Here is a 22,215-nt window from a genome sequence, read left to right on the forward strand (position 1 = left end):
TCCATGGGAAAATAAAAGTTGTGGTCAGACTGGTCTATTCTTATTTGTTCTTCCCATCTTCTTAGCTCACTGGGGATGGGAAGGGTTGAAGCGAGGTTAGAGGAACACTGGCCAAGGAAGAGCATGGTTAAATACAAGATTCATCTCTCCTGTGAGGACAGGCTGGGATAGTTGGGGTTGTTCAGACTGGAGAAAAGAAGGCTCCAGGGAGATCTAATTGCGTCTTACCAGTACCTGAAGGGGCCTACAGGAAAGATGGTGAGGGACTGTTTATCAGGGAGTGTAGTGATAGGACAAGGGGTAATGGCTTTAAACTGAAAGAGGGTAGATTTAGATTAGATATTCAGAAAAAATTCTTCACTGTGAGGGTGGTGGGGCACAGGAACAGGTTGCCCAGAGAGGTTGTGGATGCCCCCTCCCTGGAGGTGTTTAAGGCCAGGTTGGATGGGGCTTTGGGCAACGTGATCTAGTGGAGGGTGTCTCTGCCCATGGCAGGGGGGTTGGAACTAGATGACCTTTGAGGTTCTTTCCAACCCAAACCATTCTGTGATTCATTCTGTGATTCCACTGTACACACAAAGATCACAAATTACGGAGTTTTTTGTCCCAAGACTAGATATGTTCAGAACAGTTCCACAATATGGCTGGTTCATGATCTCAGTGGAATTATAACTCTGTAGCCTAAGAAACCTATTGCTGACATTAGTTATTACTGCAGTTCCAGGGACATGATAAAGACACTAAATTGACAAAAGATACAAGTTTTTAAGGGTTACCTACAAATAATTTGACTGAAGCATGTATTTTGGAAGCTCTTCTTGCAAAGATGAACAAATAATACATTGTCTCCTTTCCTTGAAACTTTCAAACTCCTGCACTGGAGAAATTAGGTTTTTATTTTAGATTTGTTTAAATATTGCACACACCCTTATCCAAGCATTTTGACTGCATTTCATACGTAACTTAAAATCATACTTTGAGTAATCCTCTATGTTTGTCAATTTTTTTAAGATCATACAAGAATGAAAGACAATAGGTTTTAAATAAACTTCATATTACAATTATGCTTAGATAACAAATATGGTTCGAGATACCTCACCTCAGTGTACAAAATCCTCAGTTACACAGAAAACCAGTTAGAATTATTCTGGTTTATTTTATGTACTTATGCTTATTGTGCTTTTCCTAATCTTTAAATTATTGATTTATGAGTTGGCACGGTTTCAATGAAATTTTACAAAAAATTAGGGAAAATCCTTCTTTTAGCTTTCTGTAAACATACATGCTTTAATTGTTGCCTAATAGTGCTTAATAGTGTGTAATCTGTGGCCAAATATGTGGATGATGTTAATAAATTTTTCTTATGAAATATTCTACTTTGTTCACAAAAGAACCACTTAAAATCTGATTTCCACAGCATTTACCAGAAGCCTTACTGTGAGAAAATATTCTGCTTCAGAGACGCTGAAAATTTGCTAAATCTAAATAGATTACCTCTAACTCCTGGCACAAAAAATGCCTGCAGATGAAATACAGCAATGATATTTTGTTCTGGAAACATTTGTAAATACACTTTTCCAAATAGAGAGCTACAAATTATTTTATACTAAAAGTAATCTAGTTTTACTTGTGCCCCATTGTTAATAAGAGTTAATGGTGCATATATGACGGGTTAGTGGTACAGCTAAGATACACATGACCAAACTCCTAGGCCAGAAATCAAGACTAGAAATCTGTGCTTGTTTCATTTTATCTTATCTAGTAATTCTTGCTATGGATTTCCCCCTGTAATAATCATCACTCAATGCAGTAAAGTTAATCCAAAAGAGGAGGTATTTCTATCACTAAATACACTATTGTGGTTAATTTCTCTAAGACATCCCTATCAACAAAGTTTTACATTTATTTATTTGTTTTGTTTTGTTTGCAAATACTGGAACATATTTTCCTTGGTGGTTGTATTTTATAGTAATAACCCAATGGCAAATAAAAGTTGCTGTTGTTGTTATTGTTAAAATATCATTTAAATATTTAACTTGCCAAAGTAATCTTTATCTTTTTCTTTTGATTACTGCTTAGTGTATGATATTTACATACATACTCATTCTTCTCTAGAATATATAGTGAAATATTCCTCTCTAAATTGCCATATAACTCTTGCCCCTGTCTTTCTTTCAGCCAATGCCAGAACCATTATGTGTTATACCTGAAATTTCCTCATAAACTTTTTGGGACATACGCTAAACTCCCTTGGATGTAACGTGTCTATAACAACAGTGTAAAATTGAATTACTATGTCATACTGAACTGTAAGGAATCCTTTGTTTTGTCATTTTGAAAGTGATCAAGTGGTTTCATCAAATTTAGGTGCTTTTTTCCAAAATTTTCTAACATATGAAGAGTAAATATCATTCATATCTTGGACACTATATATCTATATTTATACAGCAGCTCAAAAGAAACTTGCAGTGCAACATAACAAAGTGTATACTTTTTTAGATCACATCTGATATACTGCGTTGAGAATTTTTTAGGGAAGAACTGCAGCATGTCCAAAATTCAAATACAATTATTTTACTACCTTTTTGGAACAATGCAATGAAATGTCTCACATGTTTACATTGGAAGATGGAACAGTGCTGCATAAATGATCCTATAAACCATGTATTCTGATATTCAAAAAAGCAGAAAAAATAGAAAATTCAGACTATCAATATACACTGAAAATTAGCAGCAATTTTGTGACTTCTCACTGTTATTAGGTGTTCAAGTTAGCCAAGCTTGTAAGGTCATCTGAACAGTATTTGAATCTCTATAATTATGTTACTCAAAGTTTGATCTGTCCTTTGCTAAAGCCTTCCATGCACCTGTAGTTGACTTATGTCCATCGAACGCAACATTATCTTATTTATTATGCTCCATTGCATTAGTCTATACGGAATTACGCAGTAATAGTGACAGCTCTTGAATTCATTTAACATGGCTTTCTACTGAAAATGATTTAACAAGCAGTCCACTGCTTCTTGCTAGACAGCTTTGAATCAAGAGAATTTCATAGCACAGCCATCTAACTCTACAGCAACGTGTGCTTAGTTCTTAGTTATTTGAGACTGCTGTCAAGATCCACAAGTATATGGTGTTCATATGAGCAACATGAAGCCTGAGCTAACAAAACCAAATACTTAGAGTGAAGTTGTAAGGCAACAAACATCATATATTTGACTCAGAGTATTATAATGGCCCATATGCTTCCTTTTGAAAATAAAGCCAAGGTCCTGTTGAATGTAGTGGTAGTTCTTTTTGCTTCTTCAGTGAGAGACTACATACTCCATCACCCCCAGGAAAAGAACTTTAGCAGAGAAATGCAGTTTCTTCATTTCCAGCAGATTTTTTGTCCATTAAAGTATGTGCATAATTGCAGTAAAAAGAAGATGGAGACAAATATCACCAAAATTATCAAGACCAAATTCTGTTGAGAATTGCGCACAGTAAACACTGAAGAAGTGCAACTAAGGGCATGATGTGACAGTAGAGCAGTACTTTCCACAGGGATCAGTTCAGTTCCGTAGTATCCCAAGAGAATATGCCACTTTTTAGGTAAATTGATAAAAATTCTATTAACATTTAGTTTGTTTTTCGCAATACCTCTGCCTGTTTGCATTCTGTGAGACAAAGGAATAAATAGATAAATATATATGGGTGGAGATTAACAGATGGCTAATAACTACTTGACTTGCTATCTCAACAACACTTAATTGGTTGAAATACATTAAGATTATGATAGAAGTTTAGCTTACAACTATCCAGACATGAATCTACATTTGGCCATATGGCAAATTTACCACGTGGGGGTGGAGGAAGGATTATTTATACCATCTAACTTAAAATGTCTGATTTGTAGTCTCTCTTAGCAGCCTGCATAGCTCAGATGCTCTGAATCACCCTGTTGAAGAGGCAAACTGTCGCCATTGACTGCCTTGGGAGTCTTGGCTCAGATGTTCGGTGGTTCAATCAGATTATGCAAATCTCCCCATTCTCCTCCTCCATCTCTCCCACATGCAGATATATACATCTAGCTCATACCTAAGAACTTTTAGAGAGGATGCAGCAATGGACGAACAGCAGACTAATGCTGTGTAGAGCCCACAGGACATTTTCAACATTTACTGCTTCATCTACGTTGTCATTACTAATAAAAGACACAATATAGTTTAATAATTCAACGGAAGCTAAGTAAGATAATTGACTCTTTCACCCAGAACTCTGACAGGTGTGGAATGAATAAGGACAGTATTTTGTGCAGAATACTTCAGGGAACAAATGCATGCTCCACTTGAGCCTTTTTACTGCTATGCATGAAAGACTAGGGCACAGAACTGAACACCACAAGGGTGAAAGATATAATACTGGGGTATGCAAAACAGTCTTAAAGCCACTTTCTTAAAGAAAGAAGTATACGTAAATTAGGTGAGCAATTTTATAGAATTAGAACATTACCTTTTCCAAAGACTCCTACAAAAGAAACATTAATCTCAAACTAATTTGAGAGCATGTACTTTTATATTGTTTTTATTGTTCCATTTCAGTGCCTAACATTTGAAAAATCTCTTTTCTTCAGAATCCTACAATTCAGAACCTGGCCTTTAAAACATTGCAAAAGATGACAGCGCTTGTCACTGTCAAATAATCCTTTCTAATAATTCTCATTATTATAATCAATCTTTATAAAGAATTCACTTCGTAAATTGGCAGTGACCTCACCTTATTGCTGGTTTCCCAAAGAATTCAAGACACTGATGTCTTTACATACTCTATGCCACTGCTCTTAAATATCAGTTTCCACAGGAAATTTCAGCATTTCAAGCACATCACTGAATGATATTGAAAAGATCCAGTTAGTTAGAAAAGGTTTGTTAGACCTCTCTCATACTTTAAAAAATTCCAAATGTAAAACATAATTCACACTTTGTCACGTGATGCTTCTAGTTCCAGTGACCAACACTTTCTTCCCTTAGTAGAGGTAGAAAAGATGTGGCCACCACCTCTCAAAGCTGCATGGTTATCCTTGGAGAGGTTGAAATGCAGTAAGATAATTCAAATACTTGTAAGTATAAAAAATAAACTTCGGAGCCACTTACACTTCTCCCCTCCCTCCCCCTGCTGTACAGCCTAGCCACGGTGACCACAGCACTTCTGCCATTGGAAGGAAGCAACGTGCCTGGGTGCACAGAGAATGAGGCCAATGAGTACCCTCAGATGGGATGCCATTAGGGGCCAAATTACAGAAAGCACCACCCTGAAATCTAGGCACAGCTAAAATATTGATTCAGGCTAAAATGAGATTTGAGGCTTACTCATAAAGATACTCTCTGTAAGTGGCAATACTTGAACAAACTGAAAATTTTCTACCTGAGCATTTTTCTGTCAGAAAAGACAGTGTCAGTAAACTGAACTTCCCTGCAGGAACACACTGATTTCTGCAGCAATGCAAACTGAAAAGTCAGACATGAATTTCTTTCAAAGGAAAAATGTTGGCTCTCGCACAGCTCTACCAAGGCTGCAATTGACCTGCAATATATATATTTGAATTCAGACTGAAACCACACACATTTTCTTTGTGTAATGTTACAATGTATAATGCTTTTAGACAATTGGACAATAGCCTGCAAATCTGAATGCAACTTGCATATGATTGACATTTTTTACTCCAATAATGAACAAAACCAGAGCTACAAACCTTTTTCTTTCGCCAAACTCAATGAATGTCAGAGGACTTCAGGAGACAGAACTTGTTTTTTACTTTACTGATGCCAAAGAGAGTTTTCCATTGCCTTCAGAAGAGTAATTTTTTTTACAGATACTTGATGAGTAAGAGAAGCCACTTTGCTTACTCTGTTAGGGCCTCTAGTACTTCTTAGCAGAATTAGTTGCTCTTTACTGTGGAAGGCATACCTTTATAGATACTGATGTGATTCTTGCAGACTTGTTCTAACCAAGGACAAGGATGTGCTACATCCTTCTTCTCTAATTTGAGAAATGAAAAAGCAATATTTTTAAACATCTACTCTTGTTGACCTACAACTCAGAAGAGATAGTTAATGAGGGAAGCAAATAATTTGACTGAACAGTTACTTTATTCTACTTTCCTCTTTTGTCAAGCTCTGTCTTTGTTCCAAGTGAATCCAGGTAGGAAAAATAAGCTAAGCATGTGTGACAGGGAAGAGTGGTGGTCTGAGGCACCTGCATAGCACAAAACGATGGATGGTACATGATTTGCTGTAACCTGCCCCCTTCCTTCTCCTCACTTTCTTAATGCATTGGCAAGATGCTGAATGCTAATAATTACTTTTACAGTTACAAAAGCATGTTAGTACCTAGCATGAATAGAGGGCTCCTTTACAACAGAGGCACTCGGGGGGTACACTGGGTGGCAGCCAGCAAGGTGCTGGTAACACTCTGGTGATGTGGCTACTGCTGAGCAGCGCTGGCACAGCACCAAGGCTGTCTCTCCACAACATTTCTCACCATCCCTCACCAGTAGGCTGGGGGTGGGCAAGACCTTGGGAGGGGACACAGCCAGGACAGCTGGCCCAAACTGACCAAAGGGATATTCCATACCATATGGCATCTGCTCAGCAATAAAAGGTGAGAGATAAGGGGAGGAAGAAATAAGCTTGTTGTTTATGATGTTTGTCTTCCAGAGCAACTGCTACGGGTACTGAAGCCCTGCTTCCTGGGAAGTGGTTGGATGTCGCCTGCTGATGGGAAGTAGAGAATCAATCTTTTAGTTTTCCTTTGCTTCTGTGCATGACCTTTGCTTTTGCTTTATTAAACTGCCTTTATCTTGACCCACAAGGGGTTTTCCGTCTCATTTTCTCCCCTCCTTGTCCTACTGAGAAGGGGAGTCATAGAGCGGTGTGGTGGGCACCTGGTCTCCAGCCATGGTCAACCCACCCACCGCACACGACTGGACAAAGCCCTGAGCAAGCTGCTGTATCTGATCCTGCTCTGAGCAGGAGGTCAGACTGGATGATCCCCAGAGGTGTCTTCCAGACTCAACCATCCTGTGATCCGTCCCACCCATTACCACTGTGCACCCTAACGAGAGTCATAAAATGCCCTAGTAACAATTAACATGTTAGTGGATGCTGTGATGAAAGTAAATAACTGAAAAATGTAGTCTTAATAGAGATATGAGAAGAGGAAGGGTTTGTTTACATTCATAGTAGATGACCTTCTATTGGTAGTAGCGATATTCATGACATGATACTCGAGGTACTGCTGACTGTGCTTTCTGTTTCTCAGGTACATACAGCCTGTGTTTTCATTGCACCACACACACTATGATCTACTGTGCAGTGGGATTTTCTTCATTCTACCTCAAATTATATTCTCCAATTCATTCCTCCAAAGCAGTGAAAAGTGTTTTCTACTAATTTATTTTTTAACTTAGAAATAAACTATTTCTGACTTGTCATACTTTCAATTTATAGTGAAAATGTCATTGTGCCTTAAACTAATCAAACCACCTTTAATTCAGAAAGCCAATGAGCATATCTATCTTCACTTTCTCCTTTCTCTCCAGATATGACGCAATGGTTAGATACAATATTAAACACTTAATGCAGCACTAAAGCACAGGAAAGAAAACTATAATTTAATTAAAGGATTGCTACAGCATTATAACAGACATGTAATTTTTTCCTCACTGTTGTTGTTTAAAACAATAAGTCTATCCACTATTTATCTCTCTGTGGCTGGGCTTAAAAAAGAGAAATAGTTAGGAATACTTATATTATTGTAACTAGTTTAATAATAAGTATAGAGGCCATTGTAAAAGGAAAGTGATCATTGTGAAGAACTTAAACATTGTTATTTAAAAGTTTCAGAATTAAAATTAGGCTAAAAAATAACCTTTAACTGAAGGAGTCAGGAAGGTGCAGCCATAGTTTAGAGATGTAGAGACAAAGCAGAAAGGAACAACCAATGAACTACTGTGCTAACCCAGGAGAAAAGAAAAAGCAGAAAGGGATTCCTGACCTCTCCATTTTCATGTGCATGAAACTACAGGTAATTTTTGTGGCTCAGATATCTTGCCTATGTGCCAGATTAGCTGAAGGGACTCTGGAGTTCATCCTCTAGTTTGTGGAGTACCTCTGATACAAGCAATCAGGTAAGCAACTTCCCATAAATTCACCTTACATAGCAGTGGGCATTCCACAAACTCATTCAATCCCAAGCACCTCTGAGAATTATAATAAATACCAGCTTTAATGCTGGTAGATTTGGGTGTTAAAATGTTCTGTTGAGCAACTCCTGAAGAAGACCTGTTCTTTTTTCAGCATTCTCTGCCCATGCTCCTCAACTTTACAGAGATTGAACCTTTGGTTTCCTCTCTCTCAAAAAAAAAAATCTTTCCATAGACCAACCTGGGAATATCCTGATAACTCATTTTTAACTAATCACTTGCTTTTCCTCTAGAAATTCTAGATGTGAGTTGGGTTTGGAAAAAATGTTTATTAAAAACATAGAGATATTGCCATCAATAGTGAAATCATCAAACGAGAGGCATGCACTTACAAATACTTAAGGCACAGCAGAATAACGCAGGTATCCATGCTCAGAGTAACATAACAAGAGATAATCTCATTATTTTGTTTATATGTTGTTGGGAAACTTTTTGAACTATGTGGGTCATTTGAGGAATCACTGTCACTGTGATACTTGCCATGGATTGTGCCTGACTTGAGAACAAGAAGACATCATTGTTCTCCTATACAGGGCATAAACTGAGCAAAATAGAGTTAAAAGTGCCATTAGAAAATACATGCTTTACAAATAACAATAACATCACTAGCAACAATCTTGAGGGTTTTTTTAAATGAAACTGAAATTAGGAAGCAACCGTAGAAGAGAAGATTTTAGAAGATCTGGACAGGTATATATTGGGGAAAAGTGTTAAAATGTTATCTGACAGGGTTCAGAAAACGGATGTTGTCCCTTGTCCCAAAGAGAGCTCGCAAAAGGTTTCTTTCACACACATTCCCTTTTTTTTTACTTTTTTTTAACCATTTTTTTTACTTTTTTAAACTTTTTTTAAACTTTTTTTAAACTTTTTTTTCCAAATTGTAAAATCCAATCATGGAATCATAGACTAGTTTGGGTTGGAAGGGACCTTAAAGATCATCTAGTTCCAACTCCTCTGCCATGGGCAGGGACACCCTCCACTAGACCACGTTGCCCAAAGCCCCATCCAACCTGGCCTTGAACACTTCCAGGGATGGGGCATCCACAGCTTCTCTGGGCAACCTGTTCCTGTGCCCCACCACCCTCACAGTGAAGAATTTTTTCTGAATATCTAATCTAAATCTACCCTCTTTTAGTTTAAAGCCATTACTCCTTGTCCCGTCACTACTTGTCCTTGTAAACAGGGCACAAATTGTAAACAATCACAGATACTTTAATGAGATTTTTCTACTTGTAATTTAAAATTACAAGTAGTCTAATCAGGATAATATGAAAATGAAAGACCAATGAAAGCAAAAAATAATCACAAGATTCAAATGATAAAAATTTGCTTGAGGTGTAGCCAATATCATTTTCATTTGCCTCTAATTTTAGATTTTTACTGTAAAGTCCTAAATCAGACAGATTTCAATCCTCCATTTTATGTGCTTTGTTAACAAAAAAGCCATTTAACACTGTGCTAGCCAGAGATGATATCAAACTGAGAGCCACAGGCAAAAAAAAAAACCCTTGATAAATGGCTAAATGGGGACAGGCTGACAGTGTTTTGATTTGTAGCAGAGCTACTTTTCCCTTATCTACTGGGTTATTAAAATCCACATGCTGATGTATTGAAATAACCTTTTAAAGAAGAAGGTGGCCTTGTGCCTGGCAAAGTTTGACCTTAGACTGTTTCAGCAGCATGACACAAAATGTCCAGTGACACAGAGTGGGGACAGAATAGAGCTTCAAATCCCTTGTCATTCTTTTATTTCACTCTGCAAATCTGCCTGGTCTCCATATTGAACACAGCCAGGGTTGTTCAGTGCACCGTAGCACATGAAAAAGTACGTGGGTTGCTCAGCCAAAAAGTGAAGTTCCCAGTCTGAAGCAAGTAGGTACAGGTTAGAGGCAGAAAAGGAAAAAAAAATCGCAGTTCACTCCAGAAAATTCAACTGTCAAAGTAAGCAGAACAAAGGTTTAACAGCCATGCTCGCTCCTGAGGTTTCTTCCTGTTGCTGATGAAGGTCAGAATTTCTCCAGTCCCTCTATGAATGCAGAATATAGAAAATCTGATGTCTTGCTGATGGCAAGGGAGGATATTGCATTGAGAGATCAAGAGAAGGTTAAAAATAATCTAAAAGAACCCCTATTATTTAAGTTACTAAATCTGTAAAAGGTAGAGTTCAAAGGATGAGCAAAGAACTCTGATGGCTCTGTGAATTACTTTTCATACCAGTATATCATGGTCATTACATTAAGTAGACTCATGTTCACTACCTGATGAATTCTCTCTGAATTAGAACACAGTCAGACAAAAGGTTTGCTGATTCCTGCCCATCTTGAAGTCTAATAGATAATGTTGAGTAAGATGACATTAGATGGTTTGAGAACATCCTCTGCCTACTAGAATATTTAAAAAATACATTTTCCATATACAGATTTTTTTTTTAAATTAATACAAAATACTTCAGCCCTAAAGCAGTTTATCTTTTTTTTTTTTTTTTTTTTTTTTTAATAAGCTGCCCTCTGGAAACAGCCAGTCTAAACTGACTAGTTTAGATTAGATTTCACTTAGTTTTAGACAGTTATCCCATCCTCACTGTCCTTCTGGACAGTGCAATTTAAGGCTGTGATTAGCTAGCTAATGCATAAGAAAGATGTAATTGCAATCCTTCTGTAATTTTAACGGAGAAAAGCCAGAAGTCTTTTGAGACAGTTTAATTAACACACAGATGAACACTGTTCAAACACCTCTAATGGAATCCACATGAAGCTTTTTTTTAATAAAAAATACTGATTTACAGAGAAAGTATTTTCTATTAGCAACCTAAACACACAGCTGGTTTCCTGACACTCATGTAGGCTGATCAAAGGTTGACTTACTTTAGTTTCTTCATCCACAAACTACCATAAAGTTTTTGAGACTTGGGCTGAGTTGTCCCTGTTAGTCACAGGTGGTTATTACCAGATCACAACTGGATGTAGCCTAACAGGCATTATTTTTCACTCCTTCTCACAACTCCCTGAAGAACTACTGTTACCTCTTTTATGCTTGCTGGTGTGTGGGGGCAGGGAAGGTGCTCTTATAAAAGCAACACCTCTACATCAGATCAGGCCATAGTATTCTCCTAGACTAAGCCACAGCATATGGTTGACACAAAAGAATGTGCTCAAAGCACTACTACTCAAGTGCTTCAATTACTGCATCCCATTAAACTAAATAAAATGCCAGCTATGAGGCACTTAAAAAAAAAAAAAAGAAATAGATCAAGAGTTGAGTTTACTAAAATACAATTTGACACAAAAAACCAACAAGAAAATCACAGTGTTTCCAAAATCTTGAAAGTTTCTGTGGAAGCTCCTGTGGTCAAGCATTTTAGGAGAGAATTTCTCTATATTTCTCTATTTGCAAAGCTTAGTACCATTGCCATAGTTCATGACAGATGAAAAGAAAAAGCAAGTGTAAACAGACCTGAAAACTGAGGAGGCTATTTTCATTGTCCAAAGTGGCAGAAAGCAGAGAAAGGAAAAACAACATTATTGGTGAAGAACAGATGTGGATTCTTTCCTTGTCTTAACAACCTCAGGGACTTAAGGTTTATAAAAAGAGTACAAATTAGAAATTCAGTGCATATTTTAAGCAAATATATAATATATAGCAATAGTATATATATTTTAAGCAATTCAGTTCCATATCTATGAAGAAGAATGGAAAGCACAGATTTCTATGTTACCAATCACCTATGTGGCTGATCATCTGCGCCTGTCAGGAGAAAATGGAGGTTTCTGCATATAGCTGTTTCTCTCAGCACAGCAAGGAAGAATTCAGGGTCATCTCACATATGCTTATTAGTTAAGGATGAGGTTAACTTCCTGAAAATTGTGCAACTGATACTAAAAATCTTTTGGTATGGAATAGTAATTTTACATTTTGAACAGACAATGACTGTGAAAATCACAAACTGATACATCAGATAGACTAACCTCTAGCTGGCCCTGCTTGAGCATGGGGGTTGGACCAGATGACCTCCAGAGGTCTCTTCCAACCTCCACCATTTTGTGATCCTGTGATTCTGTGACTGTAACTGTGATCAAAGTAGATTTTTAATTCTACACACCCCCACTGAGTGCAATGAATTGTGATTGTCCTGTGAGTATAAACTAGTTCAGAATCCATAGATATCTATGGGATGAAAACACTACAAAACCCTAAAGTTTCTGTATTAAGACAGTGTAGCCACACTGGGTCCTTGTAAAGATCAGGCCAATGTGTTCAGTTCATCAACTGACTGGTTGATCCCAAGGACTCTATTTTAGCAAGCACCCTTCATAGCAGCCATTGGTTTTATCATGGGCTGTGCTGACTCACAGAGTTGACGGATAGTTGAAACACAGATATTCAAGATTAGGTCAATGGCATTTGTCTATATAATGCTTCCTTATAACAGTCAAAGGAACTGACAGATTTTTATCTTGTTATGCATTCATTTTGTATTTACTTTTAAATAATGGAATGTAAAAGAGATTAATGGAAAATGGAAATTAAATGAGCAATTCTTTTAGGATAAATACAGCACAAGTGGAATTCCAGCTGTGTGTTTGTTAAGTTACTATCTTGCCCTTATACAGCTTCTGACTTAAGCCTTCAAGGCTTCTTTAAGGCAGAAAGAAAAACTGTAGAAGCCAGGCAATGGTGACTTGAAGGAGGAATGTGGCTGAAGAATCTCTCACTTTATGGATCTCATGGCTGAAGGTCTCCTCAAGATGGAACACAATGAGAAAAACACTGCCTAAAAGTTAGCTGAAGTGACAGATGCCAGACAGACTTGGGGACAGGAGAGAGTTTTTTCTCCCTGAACATGCATGCATACATAATTTTTGTTCTGGTTTTTGTCCTCTGGTATGTGTTTTGAAAATAAATTTGCCTCTACTTGCTCTTCAGAAGAATACTATACAAATGGAAGTGCGCATCTGCCAAGAAGTATTGCTTACCTTATCAGTCCTTACTCATGGTTCTTGGTTGAATTTGAGATACAGAAAATATATTGATAAGATAATTTTTTTTTTCTGCCACTAAATGCAAGAGGCAACAGACAGAAAGTGATATTGAGCACTGACATATGCCAGAAGTACAAGGATTACATCTGGCAATATGATGTTTGAGTGACTAGTACTACCTGGCCAGCTGCTTCTTGATACGTTGACTTTTGGCTTAAAGAAGATGAAATAACCTTCACTGTTATTTGAGACCTGGAAAATCAGAAGCACTGGCAGAACCATGAACAATACATTAGGAGTCTGTGAGTTCTCTTTCTAAAATTAACTCAGGCACACAGACTGCTGTAGAAAATGCTCCAGAAAAAAACCCCAAACCAACAACAACAACAAAATAGAGTGAAAAATAACTACACCCTAGAGCAAAACCTATGCAAGATATCCAAGCATTTCATTACAGGGAAGACAAGTAGCAGCTGTAGAGCACTGTAAGCCTATATTTAACATACACATACACAGCACCAATTCTCTGATGCACACCTCATCACAGAAAAGCACCATATTCAGAATAGGAAGGCAGATGGTGCTTCCTCCGTGGTAACAGGTGGCAATTACTATGGAGACCAATGGTCCCATGCTCCCAAATTCACTTACTATGCTGATTTTGATTTTGGAGGCAGAATGTTTCACCTGCGACAAGCATTGAGTCTACAGGGAAAGTGGCATAGCCAGAAACATCCAGGCAGCAGCCTGAAGGTAATACCTGGTAATATCAAACTGACCACACGGTAACTGAGAAAACAAAGAAGAGGCAGTGGGTCCAAAGAAGGCAGATAAATGAAGAGGGATAGATGGCAGTAAATGCATGACATAGGAACCATGGAAAATTAGAAAGAGAAAAAATATGTGTTGTTGTGGTCCTAATGACAATACAGTAATGGGATCTTGAGGGAGAGTCTACATTCCCCAGGGACAGAACTGGGGAAAAATTTCCACTTTGATGTTTTTTACCTTGTCGACAATTATCTGGGTTGTACATCATTAGACAATGTTCTTCTCAGTCAAGAGGAAAAAATGTATTATGCAGAATCCACTTTAAACTTGAAGCAAAGACTTCTATGAATCTTGACATTCTCTATTGTATTTGCTAACCATCAGGTATTTTTCTCAATTTCTCTTTCAATACTATCATTGAAATTGTAAAAAACTGAAGAATATTTTTTGCTATAGAAATAAAAGAATAAATTTCAAAGATTTTCTTTCCTGATTACCTCCTTTACTCTCTTGTTTGGTTAATGAGGTGGAGGATAACACAACTGATGAAGTCTGAATAGCTGAATGAATTTGTTGAAGAGATATAGGGAATCTAATTTCAATACAGACCATAAAAATAATAGTTGATGTACGATTTTGATGTACATTATTCAAGCTAGCCAAAAAGAAATAAAAAAGCAATTTCCAGTTTTCAAATCCTCTTTTGAATACTGTGTGTCTTCATGGGGAGTATTTGATTTGCAAATGAACTTATAATCTAGATACCAAGACTACAATTACTTTTGCCACTTAAATAAAAAAAAAAAAATTACATTGCCCACCCCTTTCTGTTTCACTGGTATTACTTGTCAAATATTTCATTCATATGCTGGCACTCAAAATAACTTTGCTTAATTTTAGTTTGCTAATAAATGCTTTCTTAAATATTCTCAGATTTATGGCTTTTTTGCCACCCTATGATAGTTTTTTCAAATTATTCCATCTCTGTGTTCCCACTGACACATGATGTCTTTTACTGAGGGTTCCTCAACTATAGAAGGTACCGCAGGACACCCAGGTCCTTTTTTGGAAAGCTGCTTTCTAGCCAGTCAACTTGCAGCCAATAGCCCCTCTGTTACATTGAATTACTCCATTCCAAATACAGGAATTTGCATTTCCCTGTATTAAATTTCATTCCTGCCATCCCATTTATCCAGTTTGTATAAGGTCCCTTTGTGTAGCAGTCTTGGCTTCCAGTATACTACCTCCCCTCTCCTTAAATTTGATATCATCCTCAAGGTTGCTTGAGGTCATGCTGTCTCATCAGCAAGATCATTAATAATGGAATTAAACAGCATTGATTCCTGAGGGAGACCACTAGTAACTGGCCATAGTTAGAATTTGTACCACGGATCCTTTGAGTCAACAGCACAGATAATTTTCCACACAATTTACAATCCATTTATCCAATCCATATCTCGCTAATGTTGCTACAAGGATACTATGGGAAACTATGTCAAAGGTCCATACAACATCCACTATTTTCCCCTTATCCACAAAGCCAATCATGTCATCACAGAAGGCAATCAGTTTGGTCAGGCATGATGATGATGATATGTTCATGATAAATCCATGCTGCATGCTGCCAATCACCTTTTTGCCCCTCCTCTGATTGGAAATGTCTTCAAGGAGGATTTGCTTCATAACCTTCCAAGGGACTGAGGTTATGCTGAGTGGCCTGTAGTTTCCTCTTTCTTGAAGATAGGCGTGATGTTGCATTTTTACAGCCATCTGCCTCAATCACCATGATCTCTCAAAGGTGATATAAAGTCTCTTTGAAATGACACTGGCCATTGGACACACTCCACCTGGTCCCATGGATTTGTATATATTCAACTGGTGTAAGTGCTTCCCAGTTCTGTCTTTCACAGTTTACTCCACAGACCCTGCCAATAGGCTTGGGGACACGGGAACAGCCCTTACCAGTAAAAAAAAAAGGGAAAAAAATGCATTGAGTACCTCAGCTTTTTCAATGTCCTTTGCTACTAGCAACGCTGCCCGGTTGAGCATCAGGCCCACATTTCCCTTAGCCTTCCTTTTGCTGCCACTTGTAGCAGCTCTTCCTGCTGCTGTTGTGTGGCTTGCTAGTTTCAACTCCAGCTGCTCTTTGGCTTTCCTAACTATTTGTGCATGCTTCACAATGTCTCTATACTCCTCCCAGGTAGCTTCTTCCTACTTCCACCTTCTGTGTACTTTCTTTTTGTATTTGAACTCTGTCAGGGGTTCCCCATTCATCCATGCTGACCTTCTGCCACGTTTGTTTGACTTCCTGCATGCTGAAGCAAACTCTTTTGCCCTGATGCCAGATCCCATTAGTCTCTGACTAGGTTCTTGTAGATACTCCAAAGGAGGAGGGCTTAATGCTTACTATCAGACTTACCTATTTATTTGACATTACACAGGATTTTGCTTTAGCAGAGTGCTACAGCAATGTACTGAAATAACAACACAAGCACAATATAGCAATTGCAATATGCAGTTGAATCACAATTAAAATGTGATTCCCATTACCAATCTCCATATGCCTCACCATCATGATGCTGAACTTTCGGAGTCTCTAAGAAGGAATATATGCGTTAAAGCCAGTTCAAGCCCTTTGTTCTTTTCAAAGTACTTTTTGTTAGTTGTTCAGTTTTTATACTTTACGTTGGGCTGAGTCACACATGCAATTCTTCATCCTCCAGGCTAGTCTGGCTAGCTCAGGAAAACATTACTCTCTACTAATTATCTCGGGGAAGGCTGATTACACAAATACAACCCAGTGACCCATTGGTACATCTCTATATTTAAAACAAAGGTCACCCTCCAGTCCCCTTTATGTCAAGATAAATTCCGCTTTCTTGATCACAATTGGTGTTCATTCCTTACATCTTTTCCTTAAACTCATCACTCTTGCCCATTTCTAAGTCTTCTTCCATTGTAGAGGTTTGTTGATCAGTCACACCTGAAGAGGCTGTCCTTAAAGGCCAATGGACCTCAGCCCCTTTGCCATCCAGGGCAGTTTCTGATGACCTGCCAGGCAGGTCTCTGAACAAGTTCAGAGAGACTCAACTCCAGAGTTTTGATTCCACTATTTCTCTAGCTCACTTCTCACAGGATTTTAACTGTGTCTCCTCATAATATCTTCAGCTAAGGTTGTCTTTGACTCCCACATCCCCAGACAGTTCTTCCTTATTTGTGTGTCATAAGTACACTAGAAACTGATGTCCTAGTCTGCATGTCAATCACTTGTAATAAACTGTTATCAACATACTCTAGAAATCTCTTGGATTGCTAATGTCTAACCACACTGCCCTTACAACAGATATCAGAGTGCCTCAAGTCCTCAAAGAGTGCCTGAGCTTGTGATCCAGCAGCTTCTTCCAGCTACCTCAAGAAGTCTTATTCTAGTGGTCTGCATCAGATGCCTAACATGATTTCACCCATCTTGGTCTGTCTTCTGATCTTTAGCCATAGGCTCTCAAGGTGCTTTTCACTCATTCCTAGATCAGTTCCATGCATTTAAGCTATTCCTTTACATAAAGTGCAGTCCCCCCTCCTCAGCTTCTCCAAACCACGTCTGGAAAATGGGAGAGAACCAATAAGCAAAGAACAGGACTCTGTCAAGGGGCTGCTTCAACAATCCAGTTGGGCCCCCTGTTTGCAGCACCTAAGAACATACTCTGCTTTAGTTTACTGGTACAGATACAGTCTCAATGGTTTAGATGAACACATGGGGTTTGTTCTCACAGGGTACTAATTGTGGTACTTATTTATAAGTTATTCCACCTTAGCAGTTCACAAATGGTTTGACCCACAGTCAGACCCCCACATTGATTTCAGGCCACTATCAGCCTTTAAATACTTAATGATGAGTTTAAAAATCTCATTCCTTAACACATAGGCCAGTAGTTCATATAAAGTTATACACTGTTATACTTAGGAATCACTTGATATTCTACATGTCATGTGCACAGAGGCGAAATTGAGAGGAAACCTAGGCTGGGATAACACAGAAAAGAAATGGTAATTGGTTGAGATGTTTTTCTTCCAACTGAAAACCAGATTCCCTCTCCTAATAACTAGAAAACTCCATACATTAAGGAAATAAAAATACCAAAGCCAGTGATTTAAGAAGTCCAATGCTTTTCCTTTACTCTCTGTCAACTCCAGCTGCATGCTATATAAAAACCCTCTTGGCAGAGTTGCTATTTCACTGAAAAACCCAAACTGTGGAAATAAGAAGAACATACACATTCCCAGGTTACCATTTTAAAATGAAGTTTCTAAGTCTCACAGTCACAGGAAGACACCTGAAAGTAAGACTCAGTGATTACAGAAATCCTCTAGAATGTCCCCTCTCATCTGATAACCTTGGTACCTGGCACAATTTACTTACATTTAGTGTTGACAGTTCACAGCAAACTAATCAGTCAAAGTTTACAGCACCAAGAGGAAAGGCACTGTGTGTTTGGTGACACCCCTGCATGGATTCATGGACCATCCAGTTTGGCATTCAAAGATCTTTAGCAGATGTTCTATGCCATACAGCCAAGAAGATATCCACAGCACTAAACTTAAGATTCACTTCTATTCCATCAAGGCATGTGACTTTTGTGTCTTTATGCTATCACAGCAGGTAAGTTTTGGGTTGGTTTGCAACATACCATGACAGGTCCTCCAACCTAATAACCTGAAGTCTTTTTGGCATCAAACTATTAGCATTACAGACACTTGTAGATGTCTTACACTATTAGAGTGTAACATGGATGTCCAAACTAACACACTGGCATCTTATAAACACAGCAAAGGCATCAGAGGTTTATTTACTTTTGTACAAACCCTAAGTATATAAAACCTGGGGTAAGGCTAAATGTATCTGAGATTAATGCTCAGGTATTGTTTTCATGAGAACAACATTTAAAAATAAAATATAGGAAATTCAAGTTATCCTTACTAACAAGAAATATGCAAGTAATACCACCTACAAAAAACTCAAATTGCTTATTTACATTTTGTTAGATCTCTGCTCAGTCTTTTTTAGTAGGTTTGTTGTACTTTTAATTTATAAGATCTCATGCCATTCACAATGGTATAAGAACAAAAGAACAGGCAACATTTAACAAATTAGAAAAAAAGACGTCAAAAGTGACATCAAACTCCGGTCTAGGTCAAAATCTACTATATGTCAGTCATCACTTGAAAAATTTATCAGTTATATGAGGAACGTTGCTCCAATTGTTCGATTCCTGGCTTTACATAGAAAACACAACAAAACAAAAATCTCTTTAAATGGACTTATTCATTAAAAATTAAACATAAGGATTTGTGAACAACTTCCGTTGTTTCTTTCTTGATTGAGATAGATCAGCAATATTAATTTCATATGTTACTATTCTATAAATGTGATTGCAGTATATCCTATGCACACCCTAATACTGGTATAGTATAAGTTAATTCTTGCAGAAAAAGAGCTTGAAAATACTCACACTTTAACATAGTACATAAGTGCTTTAGGTCAGTTAACAAAGGCCTCTTCAGTTTCTTGAGGCCTCATATAGTTGGAAAAGTAGTAATTTATACATGAGTTGAGAAGAAACTAAATACTTTTTCAAAGAACATTCAAAAATCTCCTTGAAAGATTTCTATAACCTTGTTTCTCTAACTTTAACAATAGTTACAAACTTTCTGACGATTACAGATATTAGCTTTTCCTATGGTTTCAAAAATGTTTTAAACCTGTGATGGATAATGGTTTTAATCTGAAGTTAAGATGAAAATGATGAAGCACGTTGGGAATTGCAGTCAGTCATTCACAATAGTATTTATATGCTGAGTTCCTTCCATAACTTCAAAAGGGTTTGATCTGACTATCACTGAGTGTGTCTGAACAGTATTTCATTCTCACATTCAGTTATCACAATTGTCCAGAAATTTTACAGAGGTAAAACCATCAGTGAGAAATTTCTGCTGTGTCCTATCCTTCTTTATCAGAGGAATACTAAGAGAATATTTTTACAGCATTTCAGCACTTTTGCTCCAACTTCTGATTAAAATTAAAAAAAAAAATCAAAAGTATATGATAAGAAAATTACTGGAAAGATAAGTACTGGTTTTTAGTGAACTGCAAAAACTGATCAGTTTGTTTGAATAAAGGACAAAAATTTTCAGATCAGTTAATTATTTGAACTGATTCTTATGAAACAGAATTTAGAAAAACAAATCCACAGAAACTGTATGAATTGTGTGATAGGTATGCATATGGCACTGGTTTATGTCTTTCTATGCTTGCGTCCTGAGCAGTAAAATAATTACACATTTTCTTTCTCTTTTTTTTTTTTTTTTAAATCTTGGTCTACTTTATGTACTAGCTCTCTATGTTCTCTCTACTTTCTAATTCCAAGTTTCTTGTCACTGTGAATTTCTTATCCTGAAATCCAGTCATAGTTCTTGGGGTTTCTATTCCTCTTTGGGTTTTACCTTAAATCTTCCATTTTTTGGATCTGTCCTTTCAAACACAGACATGACTATCCATTTTCCCCCTCTGTCAACATCTGCATCATAAAAAGATTCTCCAGTCCTTAAATCTCCTTATTCTTGTTCCTGGCTCCTTCCCTCAGCTCTTTAATTCTCCCTCCCTTATTGTATGTCCAGATTGTCCAGATGAATGTCACTTGAGACTTGTTGCTCCTATACAGAGGCCACCCAGGCCTTCCAAGCAGGTGAGCCTCTCTAGGTGTTACCCTTATGATTTCACAGGTAGAGCTCAGCCTCGCAACTCCTTTCTGCTCCTTTCCAAAAAAGGAAGAAGCTGGAAGGAACATTTTCCCTTGCCAGACCTGAGGAAGGAAATTCTGGCCACAGACAGTCCATACAGAAATGCAAAGAAAGACTGGGTAGATGGAGGAGGGAAATAACCATGATAGTCTTGGGTAGAAAACAATACGATGAAGGAGAAAAAAGGGAAGAAGGGAAAATGAGAAGAAAGGAAAGGGGGTGGTGGGGAGGGGAGGAGGAAAGAAGGAAAATGGGAAAAAAAGGAGAAAAGGTAAGGGTTGTAGAAGATAGAGACACCTAGGAGGTGTCTGAAGCAAGCTGTGAAAAGTAGGAGTTGATTCTGTGGGGACTGACTGGGTAGCAGAAAGGAGGAAAAACAGATCCCGTGTGCCGGACCTGTGATAAGAACCAGAATTAGTGTCTAAGTTGAGCAGAGCGTAAGGAGCTGCTGGAGTCAGTGTCAGAGTCCTTGCGTACTGTTGCGGTGTGAACACTGATAGCCAATGGGTGGAAAAATGAGCTCTCACAGCAGTATGCCATGGACCTGAAAATCAATTCCTGGAATCTGCACAAAGTGTGAAGAGCTCTAGGGAAATAAAAGGATAAATTCTATATCCTGCTCGACTTTTGAACACATTGCCTGATTATATTAGTCTTTGGAAGAATCCCCAGGTCTTGATCAACAAAAGTTTGCCTTGTTTGCAAATAGTATACCAGTGATTGCTGGTGGTAACAGCCATTGTACAATGAAAATCTACAGAGAAAACCACCACAATTTCTAATAGGACATATACTCAGTCATTCAGAAAAATAGACTGCAAAGAGGAAGTTGAAACAGTTTTCAGTTCTTCCTGCCCCTCCCCCCCCCGCCCCCTTTTGGGAGTTCCTTAAAAAGCCAACACTGAAAACTGATTCTCTTCAAAAGTTGTCAGGGAAAGATGGTTTTCACAAGCACAGATTTTTAGCTGACTATGAACAAATTGCTCTATAAGGAAGATCGAATATTTTAACATAAATCTTGTTCTGAGTGTGAAAAAAGACATTATGATAGAGTCAGTCAGGTTGGAAGGGACTTCAGGATATCTCTGGCTCAACCCCCTGCTCCAAGCAGGGTTGATACTGAATTTAGACCAGGCGTCACAGGGCTTTAGCCAGTTGTGCTTTGAAACCCTCCAAGGACAGAGACTTTACAATGTCCCTGGACAACCTGTGCCAATGCTTGTCTGCCCTTGGTGATTTTTCTTTTCCTTCTATAAAGTCAGAACCTCTCCTGTTTCAGGTAATGAGCACTGCCACATTACTCCACCATGCACTTCAGTATAGTACCTAAACATTAAAGATTACTACCATGCACTGGCCATTAATGTGTTTTGCTTTGGTACGTACAGTTATATAAGATACTAGTGGGAAGACACCCTTTGG

The 22,215-nt window shown here is 37.9% G+C and overlaps 1 protein-coding gene across 1 annotated transcript in view; it reads right to left on the bottom strand.

The window, feature by feature from the left end:
* GABRG3 (gamma-aminobutyric acid type A receptor subunit gamma3) overlaps positions 1 to 22,215 on the bottom strand; it is a 342,488-nt gene that overhangs the window by 120,010 nt on the left and 200,263 nt on the right. The window lies entirely within an intron of this gene.

The sequence above is a fragment of the Balearica regulorum genome, chromosome 1 (genome assembly GCF_011004875.1).
Source record: "Balearica regulorum gibbericeps isolate bBalReg1 chromosome 1, bBalReg1.pri, whole genome shotgun sequence".
NCBI classification, from domain to species: domain Eukaryota; kingdom Metazoa; phylum Chordata; class Aves; order Gruiformes; family Gruidae; genus Balearica; species Balearica regulorum.